Raw genomic sequence first — 27,778 nt, 5'->3', positions numbered from 1 at the left:
TCCACAGGGCGGGGGGGGCGGGGAGGAAGTGGCCCAGGACAGCAGGTAGGATAGATACAAGACTACAGAAAGAACTTCTCAGGGCTGAGTCCTTGGACTCAAAGTAGTCTCTGGGGCTCAAACTTGCTTTGTCAGAAGCCCTCCAACCAAGCATGTGAGGCTGGTGACACGTGGGAGGGCATGGAGGCCCCAGTATTGTATGCCAACCAATGGGAGCTGCAGACAAACAATCTCCTACCTACCTTTAAGTCTGACCTACATTTGTCCAGAGTATCTACACCTCTCCCAGATCCTCTGAAACAATGAAGCCCAGCAGTGGTCTCCAATCCTAGGAAGTCCTTCCTGCTATCTAACTGCCATCCCTCCCACTGCAGCCAATCTTCCACTGTTACCTAACCCACTTTGGTCATCTAGACAAGAGCAATGGACAGGGGCCCTTGGCTATCAGAAGCCCTGGCTGAGGAGAGGTGGGGGCGGTTGGGACGGTTAGTGTGTCACCTTCCACCTCCCCAACCCAACTTCCCTCTGGGGTCTCAGGAGACAGAAGTGAAAGTGGCAGCTGGGGCCTTGGGGGCGGGTCGGCTTGAGAGCCGTTGGAATGAGCATAATGCCACCAGTGCTGGGTCTGGGCTGCCTGCCATTGCAGCGGGTAGGCTAATGGTTAGATCAGGGGAGGGACTTCCCATGGAAATAAGGGCATGGGGTAATGAGGAGTGTGGGCCCCTGGCCAAAGGAAGAGCAGGCTGAAGAGAAAAAAATGGAGAGAGGCAGGCAGCAGACAGTCTCAGAAGGGCATTCTCTTCCTGGGCAGTGTTCGTCCCCTTTTTTAAAGCAGGAAGATCCTTTCTTCTTACCCACAGCACTGAGACAGGGCTGCTCTGGCTGAAGCAGATGAAGGGGGTCTGAGCCCTGACTGCTGGGACATGAGAGCAAAGAGACAGGGGACAGAGTCCAACGCCTGGGTCCTCAGACTGGACAGCACCAATTATAAGGAAAGGGGAGGTGGAAAACATGAAGGGTTCACCTACAATGATGACAGGGGACCCGAAAGAGGCCAATCCAATCAGGGAAAGCAAATCCTCCTAGAGACATCATGACCTCGAGAAGCCACTGAGGATTTAAAGGGGCCGTTCAGGGCAATGGCTGGGTCTCCTTCTAACTCGAAGGACAGTCCTCTAAGCCCCTGACAGCGGAGGGAGGGCGGGCATCGTGGCTGCGTGGGCCTGCTGAGGCGGCCAGCCAGGCAGCTCTTACAGGATTAGCTTGCTGCTTTCAGGAAAGGTGCCAGGTGAGGCTAAGATGCCCAGCCAGATGGAGGGGGGGCCCAGAAGGAAGGGGGTGGGGAGAGCAGTACCTGCACAAGGCTATGCAGATACATGTCGCCAAATCCGTGCTCCTTACCAATACCTGGCTTCTCACCCTTTCATGAGGATGCCGTGCAGGGACCCCTCAGATTTTTGCCAGCAAGAACCTCTGCCTACCAAGTTTTCCTTGCCATTACTATGATCTGGAGTTATCCTTCCTCTGAGGGGAAGTCCCTGCCTGTTGTCTACTCTTGACTCCCCTGCTACAGTTTACAACCAGGGCCCCACCCCTCAGAACGGGTGAGGGGCTAGGCAGTTCCCCTAACTCCCCTCCTTCTTAGCTCCCCACCCCCAGGCTGACAGGTGGGGGAGACAAGAGGGAGCAGCTGGGCTAGGACACCTGTCCCCACCCAGCCATCATGGGCCCCAGAGGCCTGCATAAGGAGACTCAGCATAGAGGAGGCAGTGGTGGTGGCTGGAGGAAAGGGCCCATAGGTTAAGGAGAGAGGCAACAGAAAGGTCTGAAAAACCCACTTTCAGATCATCCCATCCTCCTGGTCTACCCCAACCATCATCCCTCACCGAACACACAATACACGCATGCTTTAAAGGGAAAATCTCAAGGTTTGAGGTCATCCCTCAAACCCCTTGCTCTATTGCCTTGTTACTTGATCCAACTGGAGTGGGAAGACCCCAGGAAAAGGGACCAAGCCCCACCCTCCTCACTCCACCCTCCTGCCGCGCATTTCTACTTGAAACTTAGGGATGGGCTCTCCCCGTATTCTTTGTTCTCTCAACCCTCAACCCTAGGTATTTGCTAGTGGGCTGAGGATGAGAGAATCATGAGGGGTAAGCAAGCATGCAGCCAGAGGGATCTGGCAAGACTCATGGGACTAAGATGTGGAGGAGGCAGGTTCTGAGACAAGGAGATGGCTGGATGGGGAGGGGAGGGCTGGGCTTAGCTTCCCAACCCATCCCAGGGCCAGACGGAGCCCTAGGCCAAGAAGAACCCTCAAGGCCTCCTCAATCCCTACCCTGGACACCAAAGGTATTCCTTGCCCCCACCTCTGTTTCTGGGTAGCTGCCTTAGCAGGCAAGTCCTGGGCCAGGCTGGGGCTGAAGGTCTGAGAGAAAAGATGCAACCATCACACTTTTTCTGGCGGAAACTCCTTCCCTTCCCATGTGAGGCAGGTAGCACCACCTCCCTTTCACAGGTATGGAAACTCACACAGAGATGGGCAGGGACTTGCTCAAGGTCATCAGAAATAAGGGGCAGAGGCAGACTGACTGTTGGGCACAGGGCTTCTGCTTACAACCTGGATGGGAGTGAGAGGGAGTCTCCCTCTACCTGGGAGTTCTAGCACATTCCTTCCAGGGCCAATTCCCCAGGTCTGGGCCTGGGAGGCTCACACTGGCCTTGTGTCTGCCTTGAGACAAGCCCAGCCTCTTGTGGTCCAAGCCTTCTCACTCTAGTGTCTCTTCTCATTCATCCCATGCGGCAGCTAACAGGGATAGCAGGAGGGGTCTCGGAGTATCATTTGTTCCTGCCCTCACACCCTTGCTTTGGGGGCTTTCTCCATGACACTCAAGTCAAAGCAATACCCCCCTCACCTTGCCACCAAAGGCTGATTCTCTGCCTTCTGCTGAGGAATCCTGGTTTTCTCTTCCCTTCAATTTCTCCTCCTCCTCTCAGGTCTCCATGGGCCTCCTTTCCATTGCCCCGTCCTGCAGGGCAGGATCTCTTCTTTAATCTCACACAAAAGCCCTTTACACTTCATAACTAGGAAAGCTTAAAAGTCACTCAAATCTCCGAGACTCAGTTTCCCAATTCAAAAAAACAGTTTTAGAGAGAAACATTCTTCTTATGTTCCCATGTTCAGTACAAAGCTTGGCACACAGGAACATAAGAAATGGAAGTTTCCTTCCTCCCTTTTGAGAACCCATCACCTCTCTTCATTGGGATCTCAAAAGTTTTGGTTTTTGGGCGGGGCACGATGGCTCACACCTGGAGTCCCAGCTACCTGGAAGGCTGAAGCCGGAGGATTGCTTGAATGGGAGGCTGCAGTGAGCCATGATGGCACCACTGCACTCGAGCCTGGACAACAGTGCAAGATCCTGCCTCAAAAAAATTAAAAGTTGTGGTTTTTGGTCTTCAAAGTATACTGGAAAGTTGGGCAAGAGGGGTAATGCTGAGGGTAAAGCTCCTTTGACCACAGGGCAAAAAAAAAAAAAAGCTCCCTCTGTATGGTTTCCTGGTCTGCCCAGCTCCTAGGAGAGTGGCCACAGCACCCAGCCAGAGGCACCAAGCCAAGGTCAGTGACCAGGCCTAGAGCCCAGAGCCTCCTGGGAGGGTTGAGTTTAAATGAGTAAATATGGTCCCACCTGGGTGTGGCCAGTGACAGGCCAGAGCTTCGGACATGTCCCTTCCCTCCCAGCCTACAGCAGAAAGAAGAGAAGTCAGACAGGCATAAGTGCCTCCCGCCCCCTTGGCTATCAGGGTCCTGTGCAGAATCAATGAATGCATTCCCCTGTCTCCACACCAGCCAGGACTAACCAGAAGCATGACTTGGCTCTCAGAAAAGAGAGGCTTGTAGCCTCGGCCTCAGGAAAAGGAAAATGTCAGATGAAGAGGGCCTTGGGGATCACCTAGGCCAAGGATCTACCCCCAAATGCCTGAGGGCTTAGATGTAGTCTTGATGCCTCACAGTGGCCTTGCTCATCAGGGTGAGTGGGGAGGGCAACAGAGACCAGCGACAAACCACCAAAACACCCAGGTGTTAATCACCGAAAGGCGAAACTCTGTACATCTGGAAAGCTGGGGCCCAAGAGGAGGGACCCGGGGATACAAGGTCAGTGTGAGGGGCAGAGGCAGGCTGTGCCAGGACCACAGAGAGGGGCACGTGGGGGAGGGGTAAGGGGCAAGGATGGAAGTCAGCCAAGGCTCCTTGACTCACAAGCCATGCTCTTTATTTTGCAGACAGGGCTCTGCCTGCCCATCTGTGGTCTAACCTTAATCCCTCCTGCTCCAGTCAGCCCTTCTCTCTTCAAAGTTCTTGCTATGCCCTTCGCCTTCTTGCCTCTGGTCCCCTCAACCCCATCCCAACTCTCCAATCCTTTAATCATCTTTGCCATTCACTACCCCCCACCTCCCGCAGTGCAGCAGCTGCTCTGTGGGTGTCTACATACCAGTGTGTATGCGTTGCACACCTTCCTGCATGTGTACCACTAAATGCTGTGGACCGCATTGGGCATGCCTGTCTACATGAGACCCCTATCTAGCTCCCACTACTAGGGGAATGGCTAGTTCTCCCACAGCTCTAGGACAAACACCTCAGAATACTTTCAGCCATAAGCAGGGAGAGGAAAAAGAAAATAAATATTCCAAGATCCAAACAGCACCGACCCCATCAAGCCAAAGGTCAAGGCCTTTCCTTCCGGGAGAGCCACTGGAAAAGAAAGTGCTTTGAGTTCCCCTCCCTTCCTATGCCAAATTAGAGCCATCTCTCTCCCACCAGCTTCCCCACTGGGAAGTTCTTCCTGAAGTCTAAGCTCCATCCTACCTGCTGTGATCATGGATAGACAAAGCGACATCAACCACAATACAGCCAGACGTCCAGCTTCTAGAACACAGCTTCTAGTACCTAACCGCCCCTCCCTCCATGAGTAAGTCACCAAACTGGGACAGGACAGACAGTTGGCCGGACTCCGGCCCCATGACTGGCTCATAAAAGCCACCAGCAATTACAGTGATGTTGAGGTTGTGCCGGCCTGCCACCATTTCCTCCTTCTCTATAAAAAAGAGACAGTTGCCTCAAACCAGCTGGCCTGAGAGAGCCTCGAGAGTCCCAGCCATGGTCCCGTGGGATGGGGAGAATCCCAGCACCACCGTGCCATGAGACTCAGAACCTGACCCTTGATGAGGGTTCCAGGCTCACATCGGATCCTCATACCCACTTACAGAACCTGATGAATACCAACAATGACCTGTGTCCAAGAGGTCAAGGCCTGTATTAAGTCAAGGCCCTCAACTCCTCTTTTCCAGTAAGGCCACCACTCTCTGGACTAGAGGGGCAAAGAAGCAGGAGGCCTGGCTCAAATACAACTAGGGAAATGTTGGGCCCACCCATTTGCTCCTGGACTTCCCTTGTCCCCATAAAGGTACTCAGGTGTGTGGCAAAGTGTCCAACCAAGGGCCCACACCAGTCCAGCGTAAGTCCTAAAATTCTGGATCCAGTGCCAACCAGGGAGAGCAGGGGGCCCAGCTGGTCAGGAAGAGAAGGTTGACAAAATAGGGAGAGGTCCAGGCCTCTCTAGGGGTATAAGAGCCAGGGACAACCACAGCAGAGAGACCCTCTGAGGGCACGGTAGAGGAGAAGGGTCTGAGGGGCTGGGCCATAATCAATGAGGGCCTATCCCCAAGGCCTCCTCAGGGGCCAAGGCACCTCCCACCCCAAGCTTCCTTACTACTGCTCCTTTAGCCCTCCCAACCTGAAGAGTCTCCCTCTGCCTTCTCTTCCCTATCACATCTCCCAGGAAAGATTTAAAAAAAAAAAAAAAAAAAAAAAAAACCCTGCTACAGAGAGATTATATAACAGCAGCCAGAAAGACTATCATATCTCCCAGCCTATGAGAAGAACCAGGAGCCAAGGGGGCAGAGCCAGGATGCCCAGGCCCTCCAGCCCAGGGGCACCAAGCACAGAGTGGGGTGGACACGGACAGCACCTGCCACCCCTCCAAGTCCTCCACCAATCTTTCAGGCATTGAGAACAGCAGACAGAAGCTCTAGCCAATTCCCCATGCCCATCCCCCAACACAAGGATCATGAGGCTCTCTGGGTCCTGCTTCTCCCCTTGGACTGGGGCTTCCATGAACACGGACTGTATGTCTCCCTTCCCAGAATCCCTCCCTACTATGAAGTTGTGCCTAAAAGAGTGGAAAGACGAAAGCTCTGACACAGATCTGCTGTGTGATCTCAGGTAAAAAACTCAACCTTTTGGGTCCCTACAGGAGTGAGTAAAAGCTCCTCCCTTCCTCCCTTCCCCCCTCCCCCACTTCTCCCCAGAGAGACCAGAGACCCCTCCCTTTACAAATGTACATGCACACACATACATATACACATATATGCAAACATACAGGGTGTATTGGCGGGGGCAAGGGAGTTACAACAAAGAGAATATAATCACTGAGACCCAAGGGCCCAAATGCCTATGCTGGGGCAAGTGGGGAAGGAGCTCCATAAAAGCTCCAGTGTCCCCCAATCACCCCGTATAAATAGGTCCTCAGCCACTCCCACAATACTCCTACCCCACCCCCATCTCCTGCCCAACACACTGGGAAACCACAGGAAGGAAATTCATTCCCAGGCAGGGCCGTGGGAGCTGGGACAGCCAGACTAAGTCCTGGGGCGGGTGTGACCCCGTGGCCACAAGCGGGTGGACATCTGTGAACAGTGACATGTGCCTTTTCAATGCTCTCCTCAGCTACTAAGACCTTCCTGTTGGGGTTGGGAGAGGAGTGGGAGGTGGACAGCTCCCAAACGCCAAAACACCCAATCTCAGGCTGACCTGCGCTCCCCTCCTATCTCCAGGCCCGAGCAGCCCAAGGTCACCGCCCCAGACGGCAAACTTCCCATAGCCTAGGCTGGACCCTGAATTGCTGCGGAGACCCACTGAAGGGATAGGAGGAGGAGTGGATAAGGGCCACCTCCACCCCAAAGCAAAGAAACCAGGACTCTGAGGAAAACTCAAATGGGGGTTGGGCACAGCAAAGAGGGACACAGGATCCCCCCCAACCCGCTATACCCTCCCCCAACCCATCAACAATGCACCAAGTAATGGGAGACAGAGGGAGGCTCCCACTCAGAAGGGCAAACCTGTGATGACCCGGTCGGTGGCTCCTAGAGTGCCTTCCTTTCAGGAGGAGCCCTCGGAAGGCTGCTGAGAGGACAGCGTGATTTGCTAGGGGGAGGGGGCCCCTTTCCCCAACCCCCTGAGACCCGAACCTGGTAGGAGGGAGGCTGGCATTGGAGTGGGGGACTAAAAGCATTTTGGTCTCCTTGGCCCGCCCTCCCAAAAGCCCCCCCAAACTTCCTAAACCCCCGCTCGCAGCCCAGCTCCGCCTGCCATAGGTGGAGAGGACTAGAGAACTCTTGCCCAGATGTTGAACAGCTGCAAACTTCTGGCCAGGGAGTTCTCCAGCTGGGGTTACTGAAAAACCACATCAGCGGTCTCGGAAGCGGGGCTAGGAAGTCTCAAAGAAGGGTCCTGCGTGCCCACCTCGTGGCGACTCCGCGTCCCAACTCCACAGGCACCCGGCAAACACGGGCCCCGGAGACACACACACTCACACACCCCAACCCACTACCCCGGTGTCATCTGAACAACATCCCCCCTCCTTCCCCCGCTTCCCAAACAGCTGCGGCTCCCCCCGCCTCCACCCTCCCGCCGCCCTCCCAGGCCCCCTTCTGCACCATTTCGGGCCAAGGAGGAGGGAACAGGCGGCGAGAGGAGGGAGAGGGAGGGAGGGCCGGCTGTTAAAATGTCAGTCGCTCCCGGCTGTCACCGGAGACCCCCTCGGAGGATGGTGCCCAGTCCCAGACCGCTCGGAGGCCGTCGTAAACCCCCTACACGAACAGGAGGGCGCGCCCCCGATCCGCCCGTCCCCACCCCGTACTCCCAACACCCAAAGGAATTGCAGCCCCCTCCACTTGTCCCCCACGACAGACTCCCTGACACAAACAGTCCCCTAGGTAATCCCCGCCAACGCCACACGAAAACACGGCCCGCTTCGCGAGTTCCTCCCGGCCCGGGGGCTGCCCCATCCCACCCCTCAGGGGGACGGTCTAGACCACCCTCCACCCCAACCCCTGGACCGGGTGGGGGAGGGGGCCTCTTAAAGTGGCAGGCGCATTATTTTTCTCTACTTACCAGCCCGGCTGGGGGAACGGTGTTGTCACGGCAAAGAGCGGGTAGCCCTCGCCCCTGGTCCGGGGGATCTTCAACACTGGGAAGCCGCAGCTCCAGGCGGGGGGAATAATAAATGAGGCCGGCGTCCGCGCGGGCCCTGGGCGGCGCCGTGGGGCCTGGGCCCCCGTCGTGGGCGCGGGGGCCAGCAGGCGGGCGGCGGGCAAGCGAGGAACCGGGGCCGAGCGCCCGAGCCGCCTCGACTGTTGTTGATATTTTGCTTCCTTCCTCCTTTCGGGCTCCAAAGGTAACTCCTCCAGCCCCCGGGAGTCGAGGCCGACGTAGGCACAGCTCAGCCTAGCTTGAGGGGTGGGGGGAACGGAGTGACGGACAGGTGTGGGGGCCAATGGGAGGCACCTGTGGGGGTGGCGGGGCGGAGCCGGGGCTGGGGCGGTCCCGAGGACGCGGCCCCGCCCCTCGCTCCCCCAGGGCTGGCAGGGCCAGGCCGGGTCGGCCCCCACCCCACCGCCCTCCCAAGCTAGGCTGCGGCACCGGGAGCGGCGGATCCCTCCGCCTGCTGGGAGGGAGGGAGGAAGGGACGAAGCGAGGCAAAGTAGGGAGGCGAGACCCAGAGGCCTTTAAAGGGATCTGTCCGCTCCCACGGTGCCCCTCCGAGCACGCCGACCGCCCGCCCGCCTGGCGCTGCTGCCACCGCGTGCTCCAGGAGGTCCTTTCCGGGGAGGCCGTGCGAGCTGCACGCACACTCTCAACACGCGCCACCTCGGCACCTCCTCGCGGCCCCGGGCCCCAGGAGAGTTGGGAGGTGGGAGTCTGAGTAGATAAATTAAGGGGAGACTGGAAGTGGTGAAAAGCTCCCATCTCCCCCACTTGGTGTGTGACAAAGCCCCACTTAAGGGCGACATTCTTGGGGTTGGGGGGGGTTACCTAGGGAGCTCAGTTGCTCCCTCTACCTGTGACAGGCCCCCTCCCGTCCCAGGGCTCGGCTCGGCAGACGCCCAGCAATTTAAAGCGACAGCTCATAGTTCTTGGGTGACCTAATCTCCAGTGCTTGCGGGGCCCCACAGCACTTACTGCCGAGGGGGCAATTTAAGGGGCGGGACCCTAATTCCTCCCCACCTCCCGTCGCACAGTAAACACCCAGAAATGTCTTATTAAAGAAGCAGTAGTAGCTCTTAAAAATTTTTTATTTTTAAATTCCTGGTTGCTCCAGGGTGTGGTGAATCTTTACGTGCCCTACAACAGGAGTGTGGGTGCCATGCCTACTGGACAACTGACCCGACAGGCTTCCTTTTCAGCATCCCTGTTACTTCCAAGTCGTGCTGCTTTCTCCCAGGAGCGTAAGGAAATGATGGCATCTGGCTTAGATCTCAAAGAACCTTGCAGAACAGAAGGGCACTCACTCAGTTCTTCACACACCCCGATTTTTTTTTTTTTTTTTTTTTTTTGAGACGGAGTCTCTCTCTGTCTCTTAGGCTGGAGTGCAGTGGCGCGATCTTGGCTCACTGCACCTTCCGTCTCCCAGGTTCAAGCGATTCTCCTGCCTCGCCTTCCCTCCCGCCCCCCGAATAGCTGGGACGACAGGCGCACGCCCCCACGCCCGGCTAATTTTTTGTATTTTAGTACAGACGGGATTTCACCGTGTTGCCCAGGCTGGTCTCGAACTCCTGAGCTCAGGCAATCCGCCCGCCTTGGCCTTCCAAAGTGCTAGGATTACAGGCGTGAGCCACCGCGCCCAGACACACACCCTGGTTTCTATCTGGCTGGATCTGATTTACCAGACAAAGACTCCAATATATAGAGAGAGGCAACATTTCATGGTTGTTAGAAATGTCAACTTTGCAGTCAAGCTGCCGTGGTTCAGATCCTCACTCCACCATTCATTAACTGTGAACACAGGCACATTATTTAACTTTCCCCTACCTCATGGTCCTCATGGGTAGACTAGAGATGGTGATAGTAGTAGCTAACTCAAATTTAGTGTGAAGATTAAATTAGTTCTTCTAAGCAGATTGCTTAGTACAGTGTCTTATGCTGTGTAATAACCCAAACCAGACCGTTGGGTAAGGGCTGGTCTGCAAAGAACCCTCTAGGCCTCCATTGGCTCACGCAAGCCTCAAAGGAGGTGAGTTTAGTGGAATTGCTCTGCAAATAGGTGGAAGACTTATCTTGTGTGTCCTAAGACAGGAAGCCAGCAAGCTCCTACTTCGTTGGCCTCAGTTTCCAACCCTTCTACCTGACCCCCCCTTTCAGGAAACAGTGTCTCACCATGTCCCCAAATATAGCTTCTCAGTTCCTCATTGGATCTGGGAGGCTGGGCCCCCAACACCAGAAGATGTGAGTTACCCCTGCCGGGCAGGGCTAGTTTGTCCAAAAGACTTCAGGGTAGGCAGGGGGAGCCCATCTGCCTCTTCCCCCAAGGACAGAGAAGAACAGAGCCCTGTGCCAGGCTTGAGGCTGTGGCAGTAGCAGGATGGGAAAGTGCCAACCCCCCTCAAGTGGGGAACCTCCCCTCACTTGTGGCCTCTATTTTTAGTGCTTCCCCAGGCTCTAGCTGGAGAAACCGTTTAGTCATCAGGGTGTTTATTTTCCGGCTGTTTCCGACGTCGGGAAAGCAGAATGTTGAGACTGAAGAGATCCAAGGCTGCTGGAAAAGACTTCTTAGGATCAGGCCTGGGAATTCATCCGTCAGACCACTGGGTCCCAGATCACAAAAAAAAAAAAAAAAAAAGAAAGAAAGAAAAGAAAGTGGGCAGGGGTCAGCCAAGCCCCCAGGAGACCAAGAGAGCTGGGTTCTCAGCCGCCTCCAGTTTCAAGGCTCTCCAAGCCGAAGAACCCTCTGGCTCCAGCTCTACTTGAAGGAGTCTCTCCAAAAACTAACCAACCCCAGAACAAATTCTTTCCCAGGGCCGATTCCCAGAAACCCACTCCCCAACATCCTTTATATCAGCGTGGTGAGCCTCCCGCCAACCACAGCTCCAGCCAATCTCAAGCCTGAGGTAGGCTTGCCAGGGCTATGATTGGCTGATTGATCCTCCCAGTCTTGGAATGTTGGGTCCTTAACAAAGGAATGAGGAAAGAAGGTGAGTCACCTGGGGAGGGTTTTAAAGGGCCAGGAGCAGGAGAGAAAAGGGAAAGGAGGGAAGAGCTCAGTGGGTGAGATGCAGTGTGCTGGACCCCCAAGATGCTGCCATAATTCCCTAGAGAACAGAGTAGGAAAGACAGCCACTACAAGTGGGATAGAATTTAGAATACAGAGAAAACTAAATGGGAGAGCAAAAGTAACAAACACGGGGCCTTAATTCCCATGGAGGGGTAATAAAGGGTCTAGGGAATAATGTTGCTGGAAGTTAGATTGAAATAAGGACTTCCTGAAAGTGACTCACTAAATCTTTTTCTTCTGGCCCCTGTATTTCCCATTCCAGAATCCCCTGGGTAGGAAATACCTGAGCGAGTTCAGATGCCTAGGTCTCATTTTTCCTCCTCCCACTCTGGCTACCCATCCATCTTTCCTAGAGAAAAGTTACCTAACAGGCCAAAGCTGCTATAAAATCCTTTAGGAATCAAACACTTATATGCTCACTGAAGTCTTTTAAAAGTGTGTGTAAACTCCTCTCCACCATATCATCTTTGTAAGTTTATATGGCAAAGGGACATAGACAACTCCTTTTGTTCACCCCTTCCCAAGCATCCCTAATCCAACTTAATTTGTAAAAGTCTTCCTCATCCTCATGCCCCAAGGGCCGTTTCTCTGCCTGCCTGTCCCATAGCCCTGGGAAGCCATTACTACTGGTCCAGCCTCTAATCTGTCTGGCAGCTTGGTTGGCCCCCTCTCACCTTCCCTATAGCCATCTGGACAATCTCCAGCCCCCTGTGTCCATCCACTTCATCCCTTCCATTGAGCTGATCATTTTTCCCCCAGTTTTCAGTTGATCCCAGCAGTCCCTACATCTGCCACCTTGTCTTGTGAGAGGAAAGGCCATCAGCAGGTGTACAGCAGTTCTGTGTATACAAGCTCTGTGTGGACTTGGGTATTATTCTGCACCTGCTTGTATAGTGCACTCTACTCTGTGTATCTGCCTCCTCTGTACACACTCCTCACCAGATCCTGGGTCCCTTGAGGGCAGCAATCTAATTCTACTCTGAGTCTTCAGAGCCTTGCAGGACCTGGCATAGAATGCGCTCAGCAAATGTGTTAACATGAATCTGTATTTGTGTGTGCGTGTGTGTGTGCAGCTATGTATCTGAGTTCAGATTATTAAAAACGTTTATTGAACATCTCATTTGTCCATTGATAACTGTGCTAGCCTGAGGATGGGGCTGTGGTCTGGCCTGTCCCACCACCCCGCACAAGTCCCACTTTAGGCCAGAATTGAGGGGAAAGGGCAGAGTCAGGCAGAGAGGTGTCAGGCTGAACTGGCAGAGTTGTGCCCCAAGCTCAGGGCCAGGGTGCCTGGGGCCAGGCCTGGGGCAAAAGGCAGACGGCCCACCCTGGAGCTGAAGCGTGCAGGGAGGGGGTGCCAAAGCCGGGTCCTCGGTCAGCGCATCACCCCCACAGAAGCTCCCTGCCCCCGGCTGGGCAGGATGTGGTGGCAGCTGCAGGAGAGTGGGCAGGATGTGGGGGTGGGGGCAGCTGAAACACAGCCTGACAGTCGTCTCCCCAGCTCCTCCCTCCTTCTCTCTTGCCCCCCCCACATCCGCCCCCTCCCGGTCACGTGCTCCCAGCCAGGGCACCGACGGACTATTTCCCCCTTTCCGCGGAAGGACATAATTGTCATCGCAAACTCCAGTCGCCGCCGACTTCAGCTGTACCACGCCTTTTTCTTGCCCCATAACCCAGGACAGAAAGTTTGCCGAATACACATTTCTTTAAAGCTCTGATGGTTAACCAGGGTGTGGCCCCTTTAAATGCAAATTAACCGCCTTCTCTCTCGCCCCCCCACCCCCATCCCAACTTCGCTCCTCGTGCCCAGACTCCACCAGCTGCCATTGACGTCACGCGTGCGTCAGCGTCTCCAGCCCAACCAGACGGCACGTGGGGGGAAGAAGGTAGACTTAAAGGGCCAGACGCTCGTGGCCTGCCAGGTTTTGGCTATGAGACTTGGCCTGGGAGGAACGAAATGGGTTGTAAGGAAATGTCTTGGAGCAGAAAGAAATGCAGGGTAGAGTCGGGCGCGGTGGCTCACGCCTGCAGTCCCACTACTTTGGGAGGCCGAGGCGGGCGGATCACGAGGTCAGGAGTTCAAGACCAGCCTGGCCAATATGGTGAAACCCCGTCTCTACTAAAAATACAAAAATCAGCCTGGCGTGGTGGCGCGCGCCTGTAATCCTAGCTACTCGGGAGGCTGAGGCAGAAGGATCGCTTGAGCCCGGGAGGCGGAGGTTGCAGTGAGCCGAGATTGCGCCACTGCACTCCAGCCTGGACGACAGGGCGAGACTCCGTCTCAAAAACAAGAAAAAGGAAATGCAGGGTAGACGTTTAGAAGGACTGCCCAGAGTAGGAGAGTATATTTGCTCATGGGAGAGAAACCCAGGAGCAGGAGGAGCAGAACCACTGTGAAAGTGGAGGCTTGGCATTTAAGACTCGCTCAGTTATAATTTCAGCCTTTCCCTTATCCCTTCCCCGCATGTGCATAAGCACAAGGACTTCGTTCACTTCTGTGTTGCCAGCACCTAGAATGCAGCATGTAGTAGGGACTCAATTTAAGTCCAGTCCTTCTTCATTACCTGATGGGGTATTGGTTCCCGGACATCTCCCATAGGAAAATCTGCTGAATCTGTGAGATAATGTAACATTTGCATGTGACCTATGCACCACCTCCGATACACTTTAAATCATCTCTAGATAACTTATGGTATCTAATACAATGTAAGTGCTATGAAAATAGTTGTTATACGGTATTGCTTAAGGAACAATGATAAGAAAAAAAAGTCTGTTCAGACGCAATTTTTTTTCTGAATATTCACCATCCAAGGTTGGTTGAATCCACGGATGCACAGTATTTGTAGAATGAATGAACTGATCCATTGAGTCCAATGCAAAGCCACCTCCTTTAGGAGGCTTTCCTTGATCGCTCCACCCAGCATGCATAGCACAAACACGCTCAACTAAAGACAATTGAACTTTTGAACGCTCACAGCAATTAATAAACCTGTTGCTTCCTTCCATGCATTAGAGACCATGCAGAGCAGTGGTTAAGAGCACAGAACTAGGAATAATATAAACTTGGGTTGCAGTTCCATTAATACTGTTTACTAGTTGAGTGACCTTAGACAAGTCTCTTCATCTTAGTTGTAATAACTGTCCTATGGGGTTAATGCTACTTAGACCTAGACTTGCTGTTTGAATTAAATGCAACCATTTCTGTGAAGTTCTAGTATGGTACCTGTTGCATAGTAAGCATTCAATAATTCTGAGGGGTAGGTTTTAACATGGCCCTCTCCTCCACTAAATAAAGTATGAGCTACTTGAGAACAAGGACCTTGCCATCCTGAATTATTCCCCAGCATCAAGCTGGGGGATAAAGACTTGTAATTGGTGCTTTAAAAATGTTTTTGGCCAGGTGCAGTGGCTCACACTTGTAATCCCAACACTTTGGGAAGCCAAGATGGGAGGATCACTTGAGGCCAGGAGTTCAAGACCAGCTTGGTCAATATAGTGAGACACTGTCTCTATTTAAAAAAAAAAAAAAAAAAAAAAGCCGGGTGCGGTGGCTCACACCTGTAATTCCAGCACTTTGGGAGGCTGAGGCGGGTGGATCACAAGATCAGGAGATCAAGACCATCCTGGCCAACATGGTGAAACCCCATCTCCACTAAAATACAAAAAAATTAACCAGGTGTGGTGGCCCGCACCTGTAGTCCCAGCTACTCAGGAGGCTGAGGCAGGGAATCGCTTGAACCGGGGAGGCGGAGGTTGCAGTGAGCCGAGATCACGCCACTGCACTCCAGCCTGGCGACAGAGCGAGACACCGTCTCAAGGAGAAAAAAAAAAAGTTTTCAAAATGAATAAAAATGAAAGAGTGAAGCTGGGCAGGGTGGCTTTCATTTGTCATCCCAGGTTCTCAGGGGCAGAGGCAGGAGGATCCTTTGAGGCCAGGAGTTTGAGACCAGCCTGGGTAACATAGCAAGACATCATCTCTTAAATAAAAATTTAAAACATTAAACGAATACGTGAACAATTTCAGTACTCCCTGAAATTTGACCTCCAAACTCAAATCTGAAGTTGTTACGCAAAGGAAGAAAACATTATAAATACCCCCTTACCACCTGTTGTGCCCCTCTGTGCCCCTCTGTGCCCCAGGTTTTAAGGCTCTGTGGTAGAACCTCAAGGTAGAGTTGAGGTTAATCTCTGCAGTTGAACCAAAAGTACTGTATTATGCAAACAAGTCACAGAGGATTGGTCTGCGATGAAGACCTGGGTGGGCAAGGGGGCTTCTGACCTCTCCTCATCCCCGGCTTAGCTACTGAAACCCTGTCCCAAGAAACCCAGGCTGGGCTTCTGCCAAGGACAGAGGACACTAAAAGAGAGCTGGAAAAGGGGAGCTTTTCATCCAAACACTAATCCACCTTTGAGCTTTTCTTCTCTGGAGCCTCATCTTACTCCCCGACCCCAAGCCAGTTCCTCTCCTGTCCCTAGCTCTGGCTCCCACTCCCTACCCCAACCTTCATTCCCTCCACAGCTCCCCAGTGGTTATAGTGGAGGGGGGACAAGACCTCCTATCACCTGGTTCCAGCTCCTTGGCCAGAGGAGCAGTAGCCACCTTGTCCTTGTTCAGCCTGTCTTGCAGCTGCTAATCGATCTGATTTTCAATATCTGTCACCATCTCAGAAGTAGAAGGCCTGACAGACAACAGGAGGGACTTCCTGCCAGGGGAATAGCTATGATCAGAAGGCAGTGAGAGCCCTCTCTTTCCTTGAGGAGGAGGAAGAAGTGGTGAGACCCTCCTCTGGCTGAGAGCAACCTCCTCAACACAAGGAACCCTGGGGGTGTGGGTGGGTTTCCCCCCACAGGAATCTCCCATCAGCCTTGATGTTAGCTCCGCCCCCCTGCAGGGGTGGGGTGACACCCGGGAGCACTGTGTTCCAGAAAACCCCAAAATAACCTGCCTTCACTGTCCAGCTGCTATTTCTGTCCATCTTGTTTAATTATTCAAACCTAAGTTGGGGAGTGAACTATAAAAAGCTCTCCTACTTGGGGACCCAGGAGAGCTGGGAGACTCGCCAGGTTGCAATAGCAGCAGACCACAGTGTTTGGGTGAGGTCACTTGGTCCGGCCTCCGGCCTGAAAGTTCCTTCTGCTGTTTGGCTGCTTCCTCTGCTAGAAGGCAGAACCCAGGCCTCCCTCCCAAAGCTCCCTCGTGCCCTCACTTCAGCACCCCTCCAGCCCCTATCCTGCCTGGGAGCTGTCCTCCACCTCACCCCGCTTGACTCTGGCCATACTTATTCTCAGCTGTCCCTTTGCCAACCTGCTCCCTAGTTCAGGATTCTTAACCCACAGACAATATTGTTAGACCCAAACATCAGCAGTGGAGGGAGGCGGGATGGCAGAGGACTAGTTTGGTGGACACAGAGATGGCACCAGGCCCTTGGGTGGCATCACCATCAGCGGTGGGGGAGAACACTGTTCTGGGTGGGGCAGTTCTTGGCTGTCACGGGTGCTGAGCCTCTTCAGGAGCTTCTCTTGGGAACTCTGACATGGTAGCTGAAGGGATGGAGGTAAGGCAGTCCTTCTTTTCTTTTCTGGGCCTGGTCCTCTTCTAATTGGACTAGGCTGAAGTCCAATGTCAGTTTCCATTGAAACAGAAGCACAGGGCAGGCTAAGTGAGAAAGGCAGGTCTCCCTGAGGGCCACTTCTGTGACCCTCCTACCACAGGCTTTCCCTAAAAAGGTAGTAACAGAGGATTATAGTCATGATGGCTCTAGAAATGTGGGGTTGTCACAATGAGCAGCCCTTGGGGGTGAGAATGAGGGGATTCTTGCTAGTGAGGGAGAGACTGGCAGTTACACAGCTTGAGCAGGAAGAAGGGCAAGAGAGGCTGTGGCAGCCACAGAGACCCAGAGACCCACACATGGACAGGAGTTATAGGATGGGTAGAAGGACAAGGGGCAGCAAAAGTGACACTTGAGCCCCAAGAGAGGGAGAGACCCCAGGAGCAGACCCAGAGACCCAGGGCAGACAGAGGGGCAGACAGCCGAGAGCACAGAAGTGGAGTAAGAGGCCCAGTGTGGGAGGGGGACGCAGCAGCCTGGCAGAAGCTGGGGACAGGGGAGCATGGCAGGGCTTTCCAAGAGTCAGTGTGGGACCTGAGTGTTTAAAAAGAGCCTTGGGTTTCACACGCAGGCCTATTTTGGGGCTTGTTCCCACACATCTCCGTCAGCAGCAGTGGCAGCTCCTGTGAGGTCCAGCCCAGCTCTCCCTTTCACGGCTGCTCCTTGAGCTGCTGGGGGAGGTTGCTGAGGTATGGGGAAGAGGTGCACCGTCACTAAGCAACAAGAGGCTGTGCACCTGGAGGTCCTAGGAGGAGACCCTGGCACCATCGGTATAGGGGAGGCAGGGAGACAGTAAAGGGTTGACCAAGCTCAAGGTTCCCTCTCCCATCCTCCCCAAGACAGTTACAGAGGAGGGATGTACCCATCGCTCAAGAAGCCTGTTGAATTAGCTCACAATTCTCCAGGAGGCTGCAATTGTGCATGAGAACCTGTATGACGTTCCCTAGACTGAGAGTTGGAGAGGGCAGGGGCTAGGGCATGAAAGACAAGGGTGAGCATCTTTCACACCAATCTCGGAGGAAGGTCGAGGACTTGTCTGTCTGCTAAAAGGTAGGAACTTCCGTGGAAGTGCAAAGGCTTAAAGGCGGAAACTTAGTAGGGAGGCAACAGAATGGGAAGGGAAGAGGGTTGGACCCTGGGCCAGCCTCCCAGTCACAGAGGCTACCAAGGAGCCTACACAGAAGGGAGGTGGCAGGGCAGCAGGGGCCCCACACCCATCAGCCATCTGCTGGAACTCTCAGTGTCCTCAAAGCTGAAGTGCTGCACTGTATGCCATTATTTTTCTTCTCTTTTATTATTGTTTTTTGGTGGACTGGAGTTTGAACCAGGTAACGATCAAGAGGGAAAGACTCGTTGATTGACCCTGTCACCCGCCTCACTGCATCTCTAACAGGCCTGTAGGCCTGTAAACGTGAGGAGCAGCTCAGGGTTGACAGAGGGCCATTGCCTCCATTTTTCTGTCACTTCCTCCATTACCTCAACCCCTATCCAGAAGAGCGCACCTTCATTCAACAAGCATGGATCAAGCACTCGTGACGTGCCAGCCAGGGTGCTGGGGAAGTGATGAGGGGTGGGTTCTGTGGTGGCCAACACCCAGCCCCTCCTCCACAGTGCCCGTCTCCTTGCTGGTATCTTGGCAGGTTCCCGTTCTCCCATTAGACGCTACACTCACACATGCTGCACATACTGGTGAATAGCTTCTTGCAGTCCATCCTGGCATGGTCCCCAAATTCTGCAGGGAACAGGGTGTGCTTCAGCCCTCTCCCTGTCTCACTAAGGGCTAAGAAGTTTTGAGTCTTCCATCTCACACACCCCAGAGGCTGCATTGCCGAGAAGACACAGGGGCAATGTGAGGCCTTCTTATTCCTGACCCAAGAGAAAGATGCCAAGTTGGGGACAAGAAGGGTACAGGCTTGTTTTGCTTTCATTCCTGCTTTATGCCAGGCACTCTGAAAGGCATTGTGTGCACTATTTTCATCATCAGACAATAGCCCATAATACTTTGTCTGACATCTGACAAAGAACGATCAGCCTCGTTTTACAGATGGTGAAACTGAAGGAGCATGTTCATGTTCATACAGCATAAAGTGGCTCTGGGATTTCAACCCATAGAGCACTGTTAGGATAATATCCTCACAAATTCAATGTTGAAAGTGCTAATGAAGGCCGGGCGCGGTGCCTCATGCCTGTAATCCCAGCACTTTGGGAGGCCAAGGCGGGCAGATCACCTGAGGTCAAGAGTTTGAGACCAGCCTGACCAACATGGAGAAACCCTGTCTCTACTAAAAATACAAAATTATCCGGGCGTGGTGGCACATGCCTGTAGTCCCAGCTACTTGGGAGGCTGAGGCAGGAGAATCGCTTGAACCCGGGAGGCAGAGGTTGCAGTGAGCCAAGATTGCGCCACTGCACTCCAGCCTGGGCGACAGAGCGAGACTCCATCTCAATAAATAAATAAATAAAGTGCTAATGAGACAGAAAAGGGCACTGAAAGATCCGGTCACCCAGGGACCTCTCAATTGCTCAGATTTGGAGAAGGTGGGGAGAGAAGATTGCGTCAAACAGACCTGAGATCCAATCCCAGCTCAGTCATTTCCAGCTGTGTGACCTTGGGTGAGTCACTCACCCTTTCTGAGTCTCGGTTTTCTCACTGATGATGTGACAGCAATGTTCATGAAGTGCTGCCAAAATTATAATAGATCATGTAAACTATGTGCAATGTACTTCGTTGCCTTGCAGCAATGGATGGTGCCTCTCCTTCCATCCTCTACAGAAGGAGGAAGAGGTAACCAAGAACAAATTCAAGAGGGTGCAAATCTGTTGGTATAGTATCAGGAAGCCCAAAACCTGGCAGAGGCTTGTAGAACAGGCAAAGGAGAGCAAAAGGCCCTTTCTCTCTCTCAAGGGGGCATGGGGGTGGGGGGTGGAAGGAGAGCACCGGGGGGAGGGGAGCCATTTTTGGAGCAAGAGTATCAAGAAAAGCCGAAAAAGGGACCTCTGCTGGAGCAGGTAGAGTAATGGTGACAGATGACAGAGTGAATAGAACTCCCAACTCCTATTTTCTTCCCATTTCTCTCCTAAGACAGTTGTTTAAAGTGGAAATAAGAGAATTGGAGTTCTGAAAATGTGAGAATCAAATCTACAGCCCCATTCGTTCAGTGGCTTCCTATCTCCACCCTGTGAAGTTCACCAGAGGCACCAAGGGAACTTGCCCAGATGGTTGTGGTGTCATTGTCCCTGGTGTGTGAGGAATTTTGGAGAATAGAAGAGGTGTAAAACTACTATAGATGAAAATAGGAGGTTCTAATCTTTAAGAAGAGGGAAAGATATTTTCAAAATTCTGGGGTTTCATTCCCACGGCTGTTGTGGAAGATTAGAGAAAAAAAGAGGGACCATCAGGAGCTAGATGGGGTTCACTAATTAATCCCCGACTACTCAAGTGAGAATGGGCATCACCCGGAAGACTGTCAGAACGTCAAGAGGATCCCACTCCACTCCGCACCTGTGAATCACAGTTTGCACTTAACGAGGCACAGATGAGTCACATGTACATTCAAGACCGAGATGCATGCCATAACCTGTTCGTTTTTGTTTGTTTGTTTGTTTTTGAGACAGTCTTGCTCTGTCACCCAGGCTAGAGTGCAATGGAGCGATCTCATCTCACTGCAACCTCCGTCTCCCGGGTTCAAGTGATTGTCCTGCCTCCACTTCGTGAGTAACTGGAATTACAGGGGTGCATCACCAAGCCTGGCTAATTTTTGTATTTTTAGTAGAGACGAGGTTTCACCATGTTGACCAGGCTAGTCCCGAACTTCTGAGCTCGTGATCTGCCCGCCTCAGCCTCCCAAAGGGCTGGGATTACAGGCGTGAGCCACTGTGCCCAGCCTGTAACCTGTTCTTGAACACTATCAGTAGGTGAGTGATTGTAAAGGTGCCATGGAAAGCTAAGAGTTCCTTCAGGAACCTCTTCCTCCAGGAGAGGACTGGAGGGGCACTGTGTAGGGAGGGGTTCTGCCTCCTTTGCCCCATGGTTTCGTTCACTTGGTTTACACAGTGGGCTTCCAACTAACTAAGCTTTCCTTTGAAGAGCCGGGCCACAGCCAAAGATGTTTGAAAATCATCTGTGCTGTGTTATGGAACATCTGTGCTATGGAATGCTGCACAGCCTTACGAGGCATGAACTGGATCTGGGCCCAGTGACAGAATGGTCCCAGAGACAAATTATTTAGTGAAAAAAGCAAGTCTCAGGCCAGGCATGGTGGCTCACACCTGTAATCCCAGCGCTTTGGGAGGCCAAGGCGGGCAGGTCACCTGAGGTCAGGAGTTCGAGACCATCCTGGCCAACATGGTGAAACCCTGTCTCTACTAAAAATACAAAAATTAGTTGAGTGTGGTGGCAGGTGCCTGTAATTCCAGCTACTTGGATGGCTGAGACACAGAATTCCTTGAACCAGGAAGGTGGAAGTTGCAGTGAGCTGAGATCACACCACTGCACTCCAGCCTGGGTGACAGAGTGAAACTCCGTCTCAAAAAAAAAAAAAAGAAAGAAAGAAAGCAAAAAGCAAAAAGCAGCCGCCAGGTGCAGTGGCTCACGCCTGTAATCTTAGCATTTTGGGAGGTCAAGTCGGGTGGATTACCTGAGGTTGGAAGTTCAAGACCAGCACAACCAACATGGAGAAACCGCGTCTCTACTAAAAATACAAAATTAGGGCTGGGCGTGGTGGTTCACGCCTATAATCCCAGCATTTTGGGAGGCTGAGGTGGGTGGATCACCTGAGGTCAGGAGTTCGAGACCAGCCTGACCAACATGGTGAAACCCTGTCTCTGCTAAAAATACAAAAAAAAAAAAAAAAAAAAAATTAGCTGGGCATGGTGGCGGGCGCCTGTAATCCCAGCTACTTGGGAGGCTGAGGCAGGAGAATTGCTTGAGCCCAGGAGGCAGAGGTTGCAGTGAGCAGAGATCGAGCCACTGCACTCCAGCCTGGGCAACAGAGCAAGACTTCGTCTTAAAAAAAAAAACAAAAAAAAAGCAACAGAAAAACAAAAACAAAATTAGCCAGGCATGGTAGCACATGCCTGTAATCCCAGCTACTCAGGAGGCTGAGGCAGGAGACTCGCTTGGACCCGGGAGGTGGAGATTGCGGTGAGCTGAGATCACGCCACTGCACTCCAGCCTGGGCAACAAGAGCGAAACTCCGTCTCAAAAAAAAAAAAAAAAAAGGCCGGGCGCGGTGGCTCATGCCTGTAATCCCAGCACTTTGGGAGGCCAAGGCGGGCAGATCAGAGGTCAGGAGATTGAGACCATCCTGGCTAACACGGTGAAACCCCGTCTCTACTAAAAAATACAAAAAATTAGCCGGGCGTGGTGGCGGGCGCTTGTAGTCCCAGCTACTCAGGAGGCCTAGACAGGAGAATGGCATGAACCCAGGAGGCAGAGCTTGCAGTGAGCCGAGTTCGTGCCACTGCATTCCAGCCTGGGCGACAGGGCGAGACTCTGTCTCAGAAAAAAAAAAAGAAAAGAAAAAAGTAATTCTCCGTGCAATCTATAGAATAGGCTATTTATGTAAATAAGCATGTATGGGTATGTGTGTATTCATCGACTATCTATACTCAGTGACTTAAAACAGCAATGACTGCTTTTGGTTTTGGGGATTGACTGGGTTCCACCAGGTGATTTTCCCTCAGTCTCATGCTGTTGCAGTCTGACAAGGTTTGGATCGGGGGTCTCAAAGTCTTCTTCACATGTCTGCCACCGAGGCTGGGAACACTCAAGCAGGTGGAGTCCAGAACAGCTACAGTCTCTTTCTCTCGCTGGTCTCTCCTTGTGGTCTCTCCAGCACGGGGGTTCAGGGTAGCCAGCCTTCTTACAAGGAGGACTAGGGCTCCAAGGGCATTATTCTGAGATAGAGAGCCAAGGGGAATCAATATTGCTTTTTATGGCCTAGCCTTGGGTGTCACCCAGCATCACTGTCATACATTAGTGGAGGCAGTCACAGAGGACTGCTCATGTTCTAGGGTAGAGGACAGAGCCTTCCACCTCATGGGGAGGCTCCAAACCTCAGGGTTTTGGAAGAGCCCGTGGAATGGGAAATGTCGTGGCCATATTTGGAAAATACATTCTGCCACAATATGAACATATATATGAGGGCAAATGTATAGAAAGAAGGCCTGGAAGGATCTATACCAAATTATCAACAAGGCTTATTTTTGGGGAAGATGCAGATATATTTTACCTTACTTTTGTACATATGACTTGAATCTTTTACATTGAGATGATATATACATTATTTTATTTGTTTAATGAAAAGGGAACTCAGAAAAAAAAATTTTGCTGTAGGCTTTTTATAATAAAAGGGTGTAATAGATGGTATTTCTGAGGAGTGTTGCATAACGCATCTGAATTTTATGAAAGCATTTCATTAGGTTGATTATATTATCTTTTTAAAAAGATGCAGGAACATGGACAGCGTTACTCATTCATTTAACAAATAGTCAGTGAATGCCTACTGTGTGTTAATGGAACAGCTATACCCAGAAAATCTTGTTAATAAATCTGAGTCAGCTTGGAGAGATATCACTGGTATCTCCATCCATTGCCCTGTCCTGGTTAGCACTTTTGTCTGGAAAGAGAAAAGGCAGATTTGGCAAGAAGGTGGCTTATTGGTGCAAAAACACTTGAATATATTAGATTAAAACAGTGGCAAATGTTCAGCTCCACTCTTCCATTTATCTATTGCTATGTAACAGACCACCTTAAAACTTAGAGGCTTAAAACAACATTCTTTCATTATTATTATGGTCCTGGGCTCTACTGGGCTAAACTAGGCAGTTGTTGCTTGTCAGGTCTCTTATGTGGTTACAGACAGCAGCTGGAGTCATCTCAAAGCCTTCCTCATGTGTCTGGTTTTCAGCTAGGACCTCAGTTGGGAAGGTCAACAGGAACGTCATATAGATGTTGACTTCTCCATGTAGCCTCAACTTCCTCACAGCATGGCCGTAGGGTTCCCAGAGCAAATGGCCCATAGGACCAGGTGGAAGCCATAAGTCACATAATCTCACTTTCACTGTAGTTAGAGGCCTTCCCAGATTCAAAGGGAGGGACTGTGGATGCCCCCTCTCAATGGGTTGACAGATAATGCCCCTATAAGAAGAGCATGAAGGAGCGGAGATTTTGTTATGGCCATCTTAGAAAATAAAACTGCTGGGTCGGGCGCAGTGGCTCATGCCTGTAATCCCAGCAGTTTGGGAGGCCGAGGTGGGTGGATCATGGATCCTTTGAGGTCAGGAGTTCAAGACCAGCTTGGCCAACATGGTGAAACCTGGCTCTACTAAAAATACAAAAATTAGCCGGGCGTGGTGGCATGTGCCTGTAGTCCCAGCTACTCGGGAGGCTGAGGCAGGAGAATCGCTTGAACCTGGGAGGCAGAGGTTGCAGTGAGCTGAGATCGTGCCACTGCACTCCAGCCTGGGGAACAGAGCGATACTTCATCTCAGAAAAAAAGGAAAAGAAAAGAAAACCTGCTGCATTCACTAATTATCAAATAAATAAAAACTAATCAATGATGCTTCCTCTTCTTCAAAGAAACAATTGACTCAGTTAACACAGAGTAAAAAAGTCAAGCCCGTCTGTATCAGGCCAGATGGTCTAAGTTATGCTGTAGTGGTAACCATCCCCCAAGTCTCAGTAGCTTAACGTAATAAGTCTCAGTGGCAGATAGTGGCTGTCTTTCTTTCCAGGTTGCTACCAGCTGGTGATAGCTCATGACACATGTCACACTCAGGTTAGTAGGGGAGGCTCTGCTCCACATAGTCACTCAGGGACCCAGGCTGATAGAGGCTCTACCGTCTTCTAGCTCCACCATCTGGAACACAGATACCATATCTGGGAAAGAAAGATCAGAGAATCGCATATGGGATTTTTATACTTTTTATTTCTTTTTCTTTTTTTTAAGACGGAGTTTCACTCTTCTTGCCCAGGCTGGAGTGCAATGGCACGATCTTGGCTCACTGCAACCTCTGCCCTCCGGGTTCAAGTGATTCTCCTTCCTCAGCCTCCCAAGTAGCTGGGATTATAGGCACTTGCCATCATGCCCAGCTAATTTTTTGTGTTTTTAGTAGAGATGGGGTTTCACCATGTTGGCCAAGCTGGTCTCAAACTCCAGACCTCAGGTGATCCACCTGCCTCAGCCTCCCAAAGTGCTGAGATTACAGATGTGAGGCACCACACCGGGCCTTTTTATACTTTAAAAATTTTTATTTTTCTTAAAAAAAAAAAAAAAAGTCCAGGTGTGGCGGCTCATGCCTGTAATCCCAGCACTTTAGGAGGCCGAGGTGGGGGGATCCACTGAGTCCAGGAGTTTGAGACCAGCCTGGGCAACATAGGGAGATCCTGTCTTTACCCCCCAAAAAAAAATAAATAAATAAAATAAAAAGAAATCAGCTGAATGTGGGAACACATGCCTATGGTCCTAGCTACTTGGGAGGCTGAGGTGGGAGGATTGCTTGCTTGGACCCAGGAGGATGAGGCTGTAGTGAGTCCTGATCATGCCACTGCACTCTAGCCTGGGCAACAGACTGAAAGCCTCTCAAAAAAAAAAAAAAAAAATGTGATGGGGTTTGCTATGTTGCTCAGGCTGGCCTCAAACTCCTGGGCTCAAGCGATCCTCCCACCTCGGCCTTCCAAAGTGTTGGGATTACACGTGTGAGTCACTATGCCTGGACTCATATGGGATTTTTATTGCCTAAGCATGGAAATGGTACACTGTACTTCAGTCACCTTTCATTGGCCTAAACTAGTCATATAGTTCTGCCTAACTGCAAGGAGACTGGGAAATGTAGCAGAGTAAATGGAGTTATTGGTGAGTGTTTGGTGGTATCTGCCACACCTTGTTACAGCCTACAAGGTTATATCAGATCTGTCCTTCCACCTTACTTTTTAGACCTTGTCTCCAGGTATTCACACTTAGCTCACCTTTTAGCTTCTTCAAGTCATCGCTGAGTTGTTGTCTTCTCAAGGAAGCCTCTCCTGATCACCCTATTTAAAATTGCAACCCATCCCTCACTCCTCTCCTCCACCCTTGACGTCCCTTACCCTGTTTTTCCTTTTTCCAAGGCACTTATTACTTTTTTTTTTTTTTTTGAGACAGAGTCTTGCTCTGTCACCCAGGTGGGAGTGTAGTGGCGTGATCTTGGCTCACAGCAACCTCCGCCTCCCAGGTTCAAGTGATCCTCCTGCCTCAGCCTCTGGAGTGGCTGGAATTACAGGTGTGCACCACCACGCCCATATAATTTTTGTATTTTTAGTAGAGATGGGGTTTCACCGTGTTGACCTGGTTGGTCTTGAACTCCTGACCTTAAGTGATCTGTCCACCTTGGCTTCCCAAAGTGCTGGGATTACAGGTGTGAGCCACTGTGCCCAGCCACAAGGCACTTATTTCTTCTAACATACTAAAGTATCTGTCTTTCTCTGCTGCAACGTCAGCTCCACTAGGTCGTTGATCTATGTCTGCTTTGTTCAATGATGTATCCCAAGTACCTAGGGCAGTGTCTGGCACACACAGGGCACTTAATAAATATTTGTTGAAGGATTAAATTTTTTAAAAAATATTTGCTGCTAGCAAGGGTGTGGTTACACTAACACTTCCACACACTTTTAGTGGGACTCTACATTGGTGCAATACATTTTTAAAACAAAACTTTAAATTTTGTACTAATTTTAGATTTATGGAAAAGTTGCAAAGATAGTACAGTGAGTTCCTGTGTACCCCTTACTGAGTTTACCCTAAGGTTAACATCTTATGTTACTGTGGTACATTTCTCAAACTAAGAAACCACTATGAACATATTACTCTTAAATAAACTCTAGAATTTATTTAATTTCGCCAGTTTTCTATTAATGTCCCTTTTTCTTCTTTTTCTCCTGATCCTGATCCAGTTCAGGTTACCAAATTGTATTTGACAACACATATTTTTTAAATGTCCACGTTTCTTGCAGAGAAAGGGGCCCTCTTACCTACACTAGTAGAAAGGCAACTGAGAGGTTTCATTAAGCCCCAGCAGAGATAGATTTGTGTTGATTTGCAGCAAAGTCAGTCTGGGCTTCTTTCTTGACCCTGGACTACTGGCCCCAGTAGTGTAGACCATTTGCTCTCACTTTCTGTCCCTTCTTTCTTTCTGTGAATTGATACAGATTTTCTGTAGACATTAGGCCACATGTAAAAAGATCCTTTATAAAATGCACCAAGCAACTTCTCATCTAGACATGTAGTTCAATACAGCATTATTTTATTTTATTGTTTATTTTTTCAATTTTGAGACAGAGTCTCGCTCGGTCCCCAGGCTGGAGTGCAGTGGCGCAATATTGGCTCACTTCAACCTCCACCTCCCAGGTTCAAGCAATTCTCCTGCCTCAGCCTTCCTAGTAGCTGGGATTACAGGTGCACGTCACTGGGCACAGCTAATTTTTGTAGTTTTAGTAGAGATGGAGTTTCACCATGTTGGCCAGGCTGGTCTCAAACTCCTGGCCTCAAGTGATCTGCCTGACTCGGCCTCCCAAAGTGCTGGAATTACAGGTGTGAGCCACCACGCCCAGGCAATACAGCATTAATTTGTATACTAAAACTTAAACAATCTAGTTATTTTATAGTGGATGGATTAAGTAGATTATGTTGTATCCCATTTAATATGGGAGAATGTTTATAATGATAAGTGGAAAAAGCAGGTTACAAAAAAAGATACATAGTGTGGCTCTAATTACAAATATTATCGGAAGAAAATATATCA

At 51.2% G+C, this 27,778-nt stretch overlaps 1 protein-coding gene across 2 annotated transcripts in view; it reads right to left on the bottom strand.

Moving 5' to 3' along the window:
- MEF2D (myocyte enhancer factor 2D) overlaps positions 1 to 8,682 on the bottom strand; it is a 38,167-nt gene extending 29,485 nt beyond the window's left edge. The window contains exon 1 of one of the 2 annotated variants that reach the window (XM_030824196.1): positions 8,231 to 8,682. The gene's annotated coding sequence lies outside the window, so the exon portion shown is untranslated. The remainder of the gene's footprint in view (positions 1 to 8,230) is intronic. The other variant, XM_030824195.1, reaches the window with a different exon arrangement.
- Between the last annotated feature and the right edge of the window lie 19,096 nt (positions 8,683 to 27,778).

Source organism: Nomascus leucogenys, chromosome 12, assembly GCF_006542625.1.
Source record: "Nomascus leucogenys isolate Asia chromosome 12, Asia_NLE_v1, whole genome shotgun sequence".
NCBI classification, from domain to species: domain Eukaryota; kingdom Metazoa; phylum Chordata; class Mammalia; order Primates; family Hylobatidae; genus Nomascus; species Nomascus leucogenys.
The sequence above is the reverse complement of the archived record's forward strand: the minus strand, read 5'-3'. Positions and strand labels throughout refer to the sequence as shown.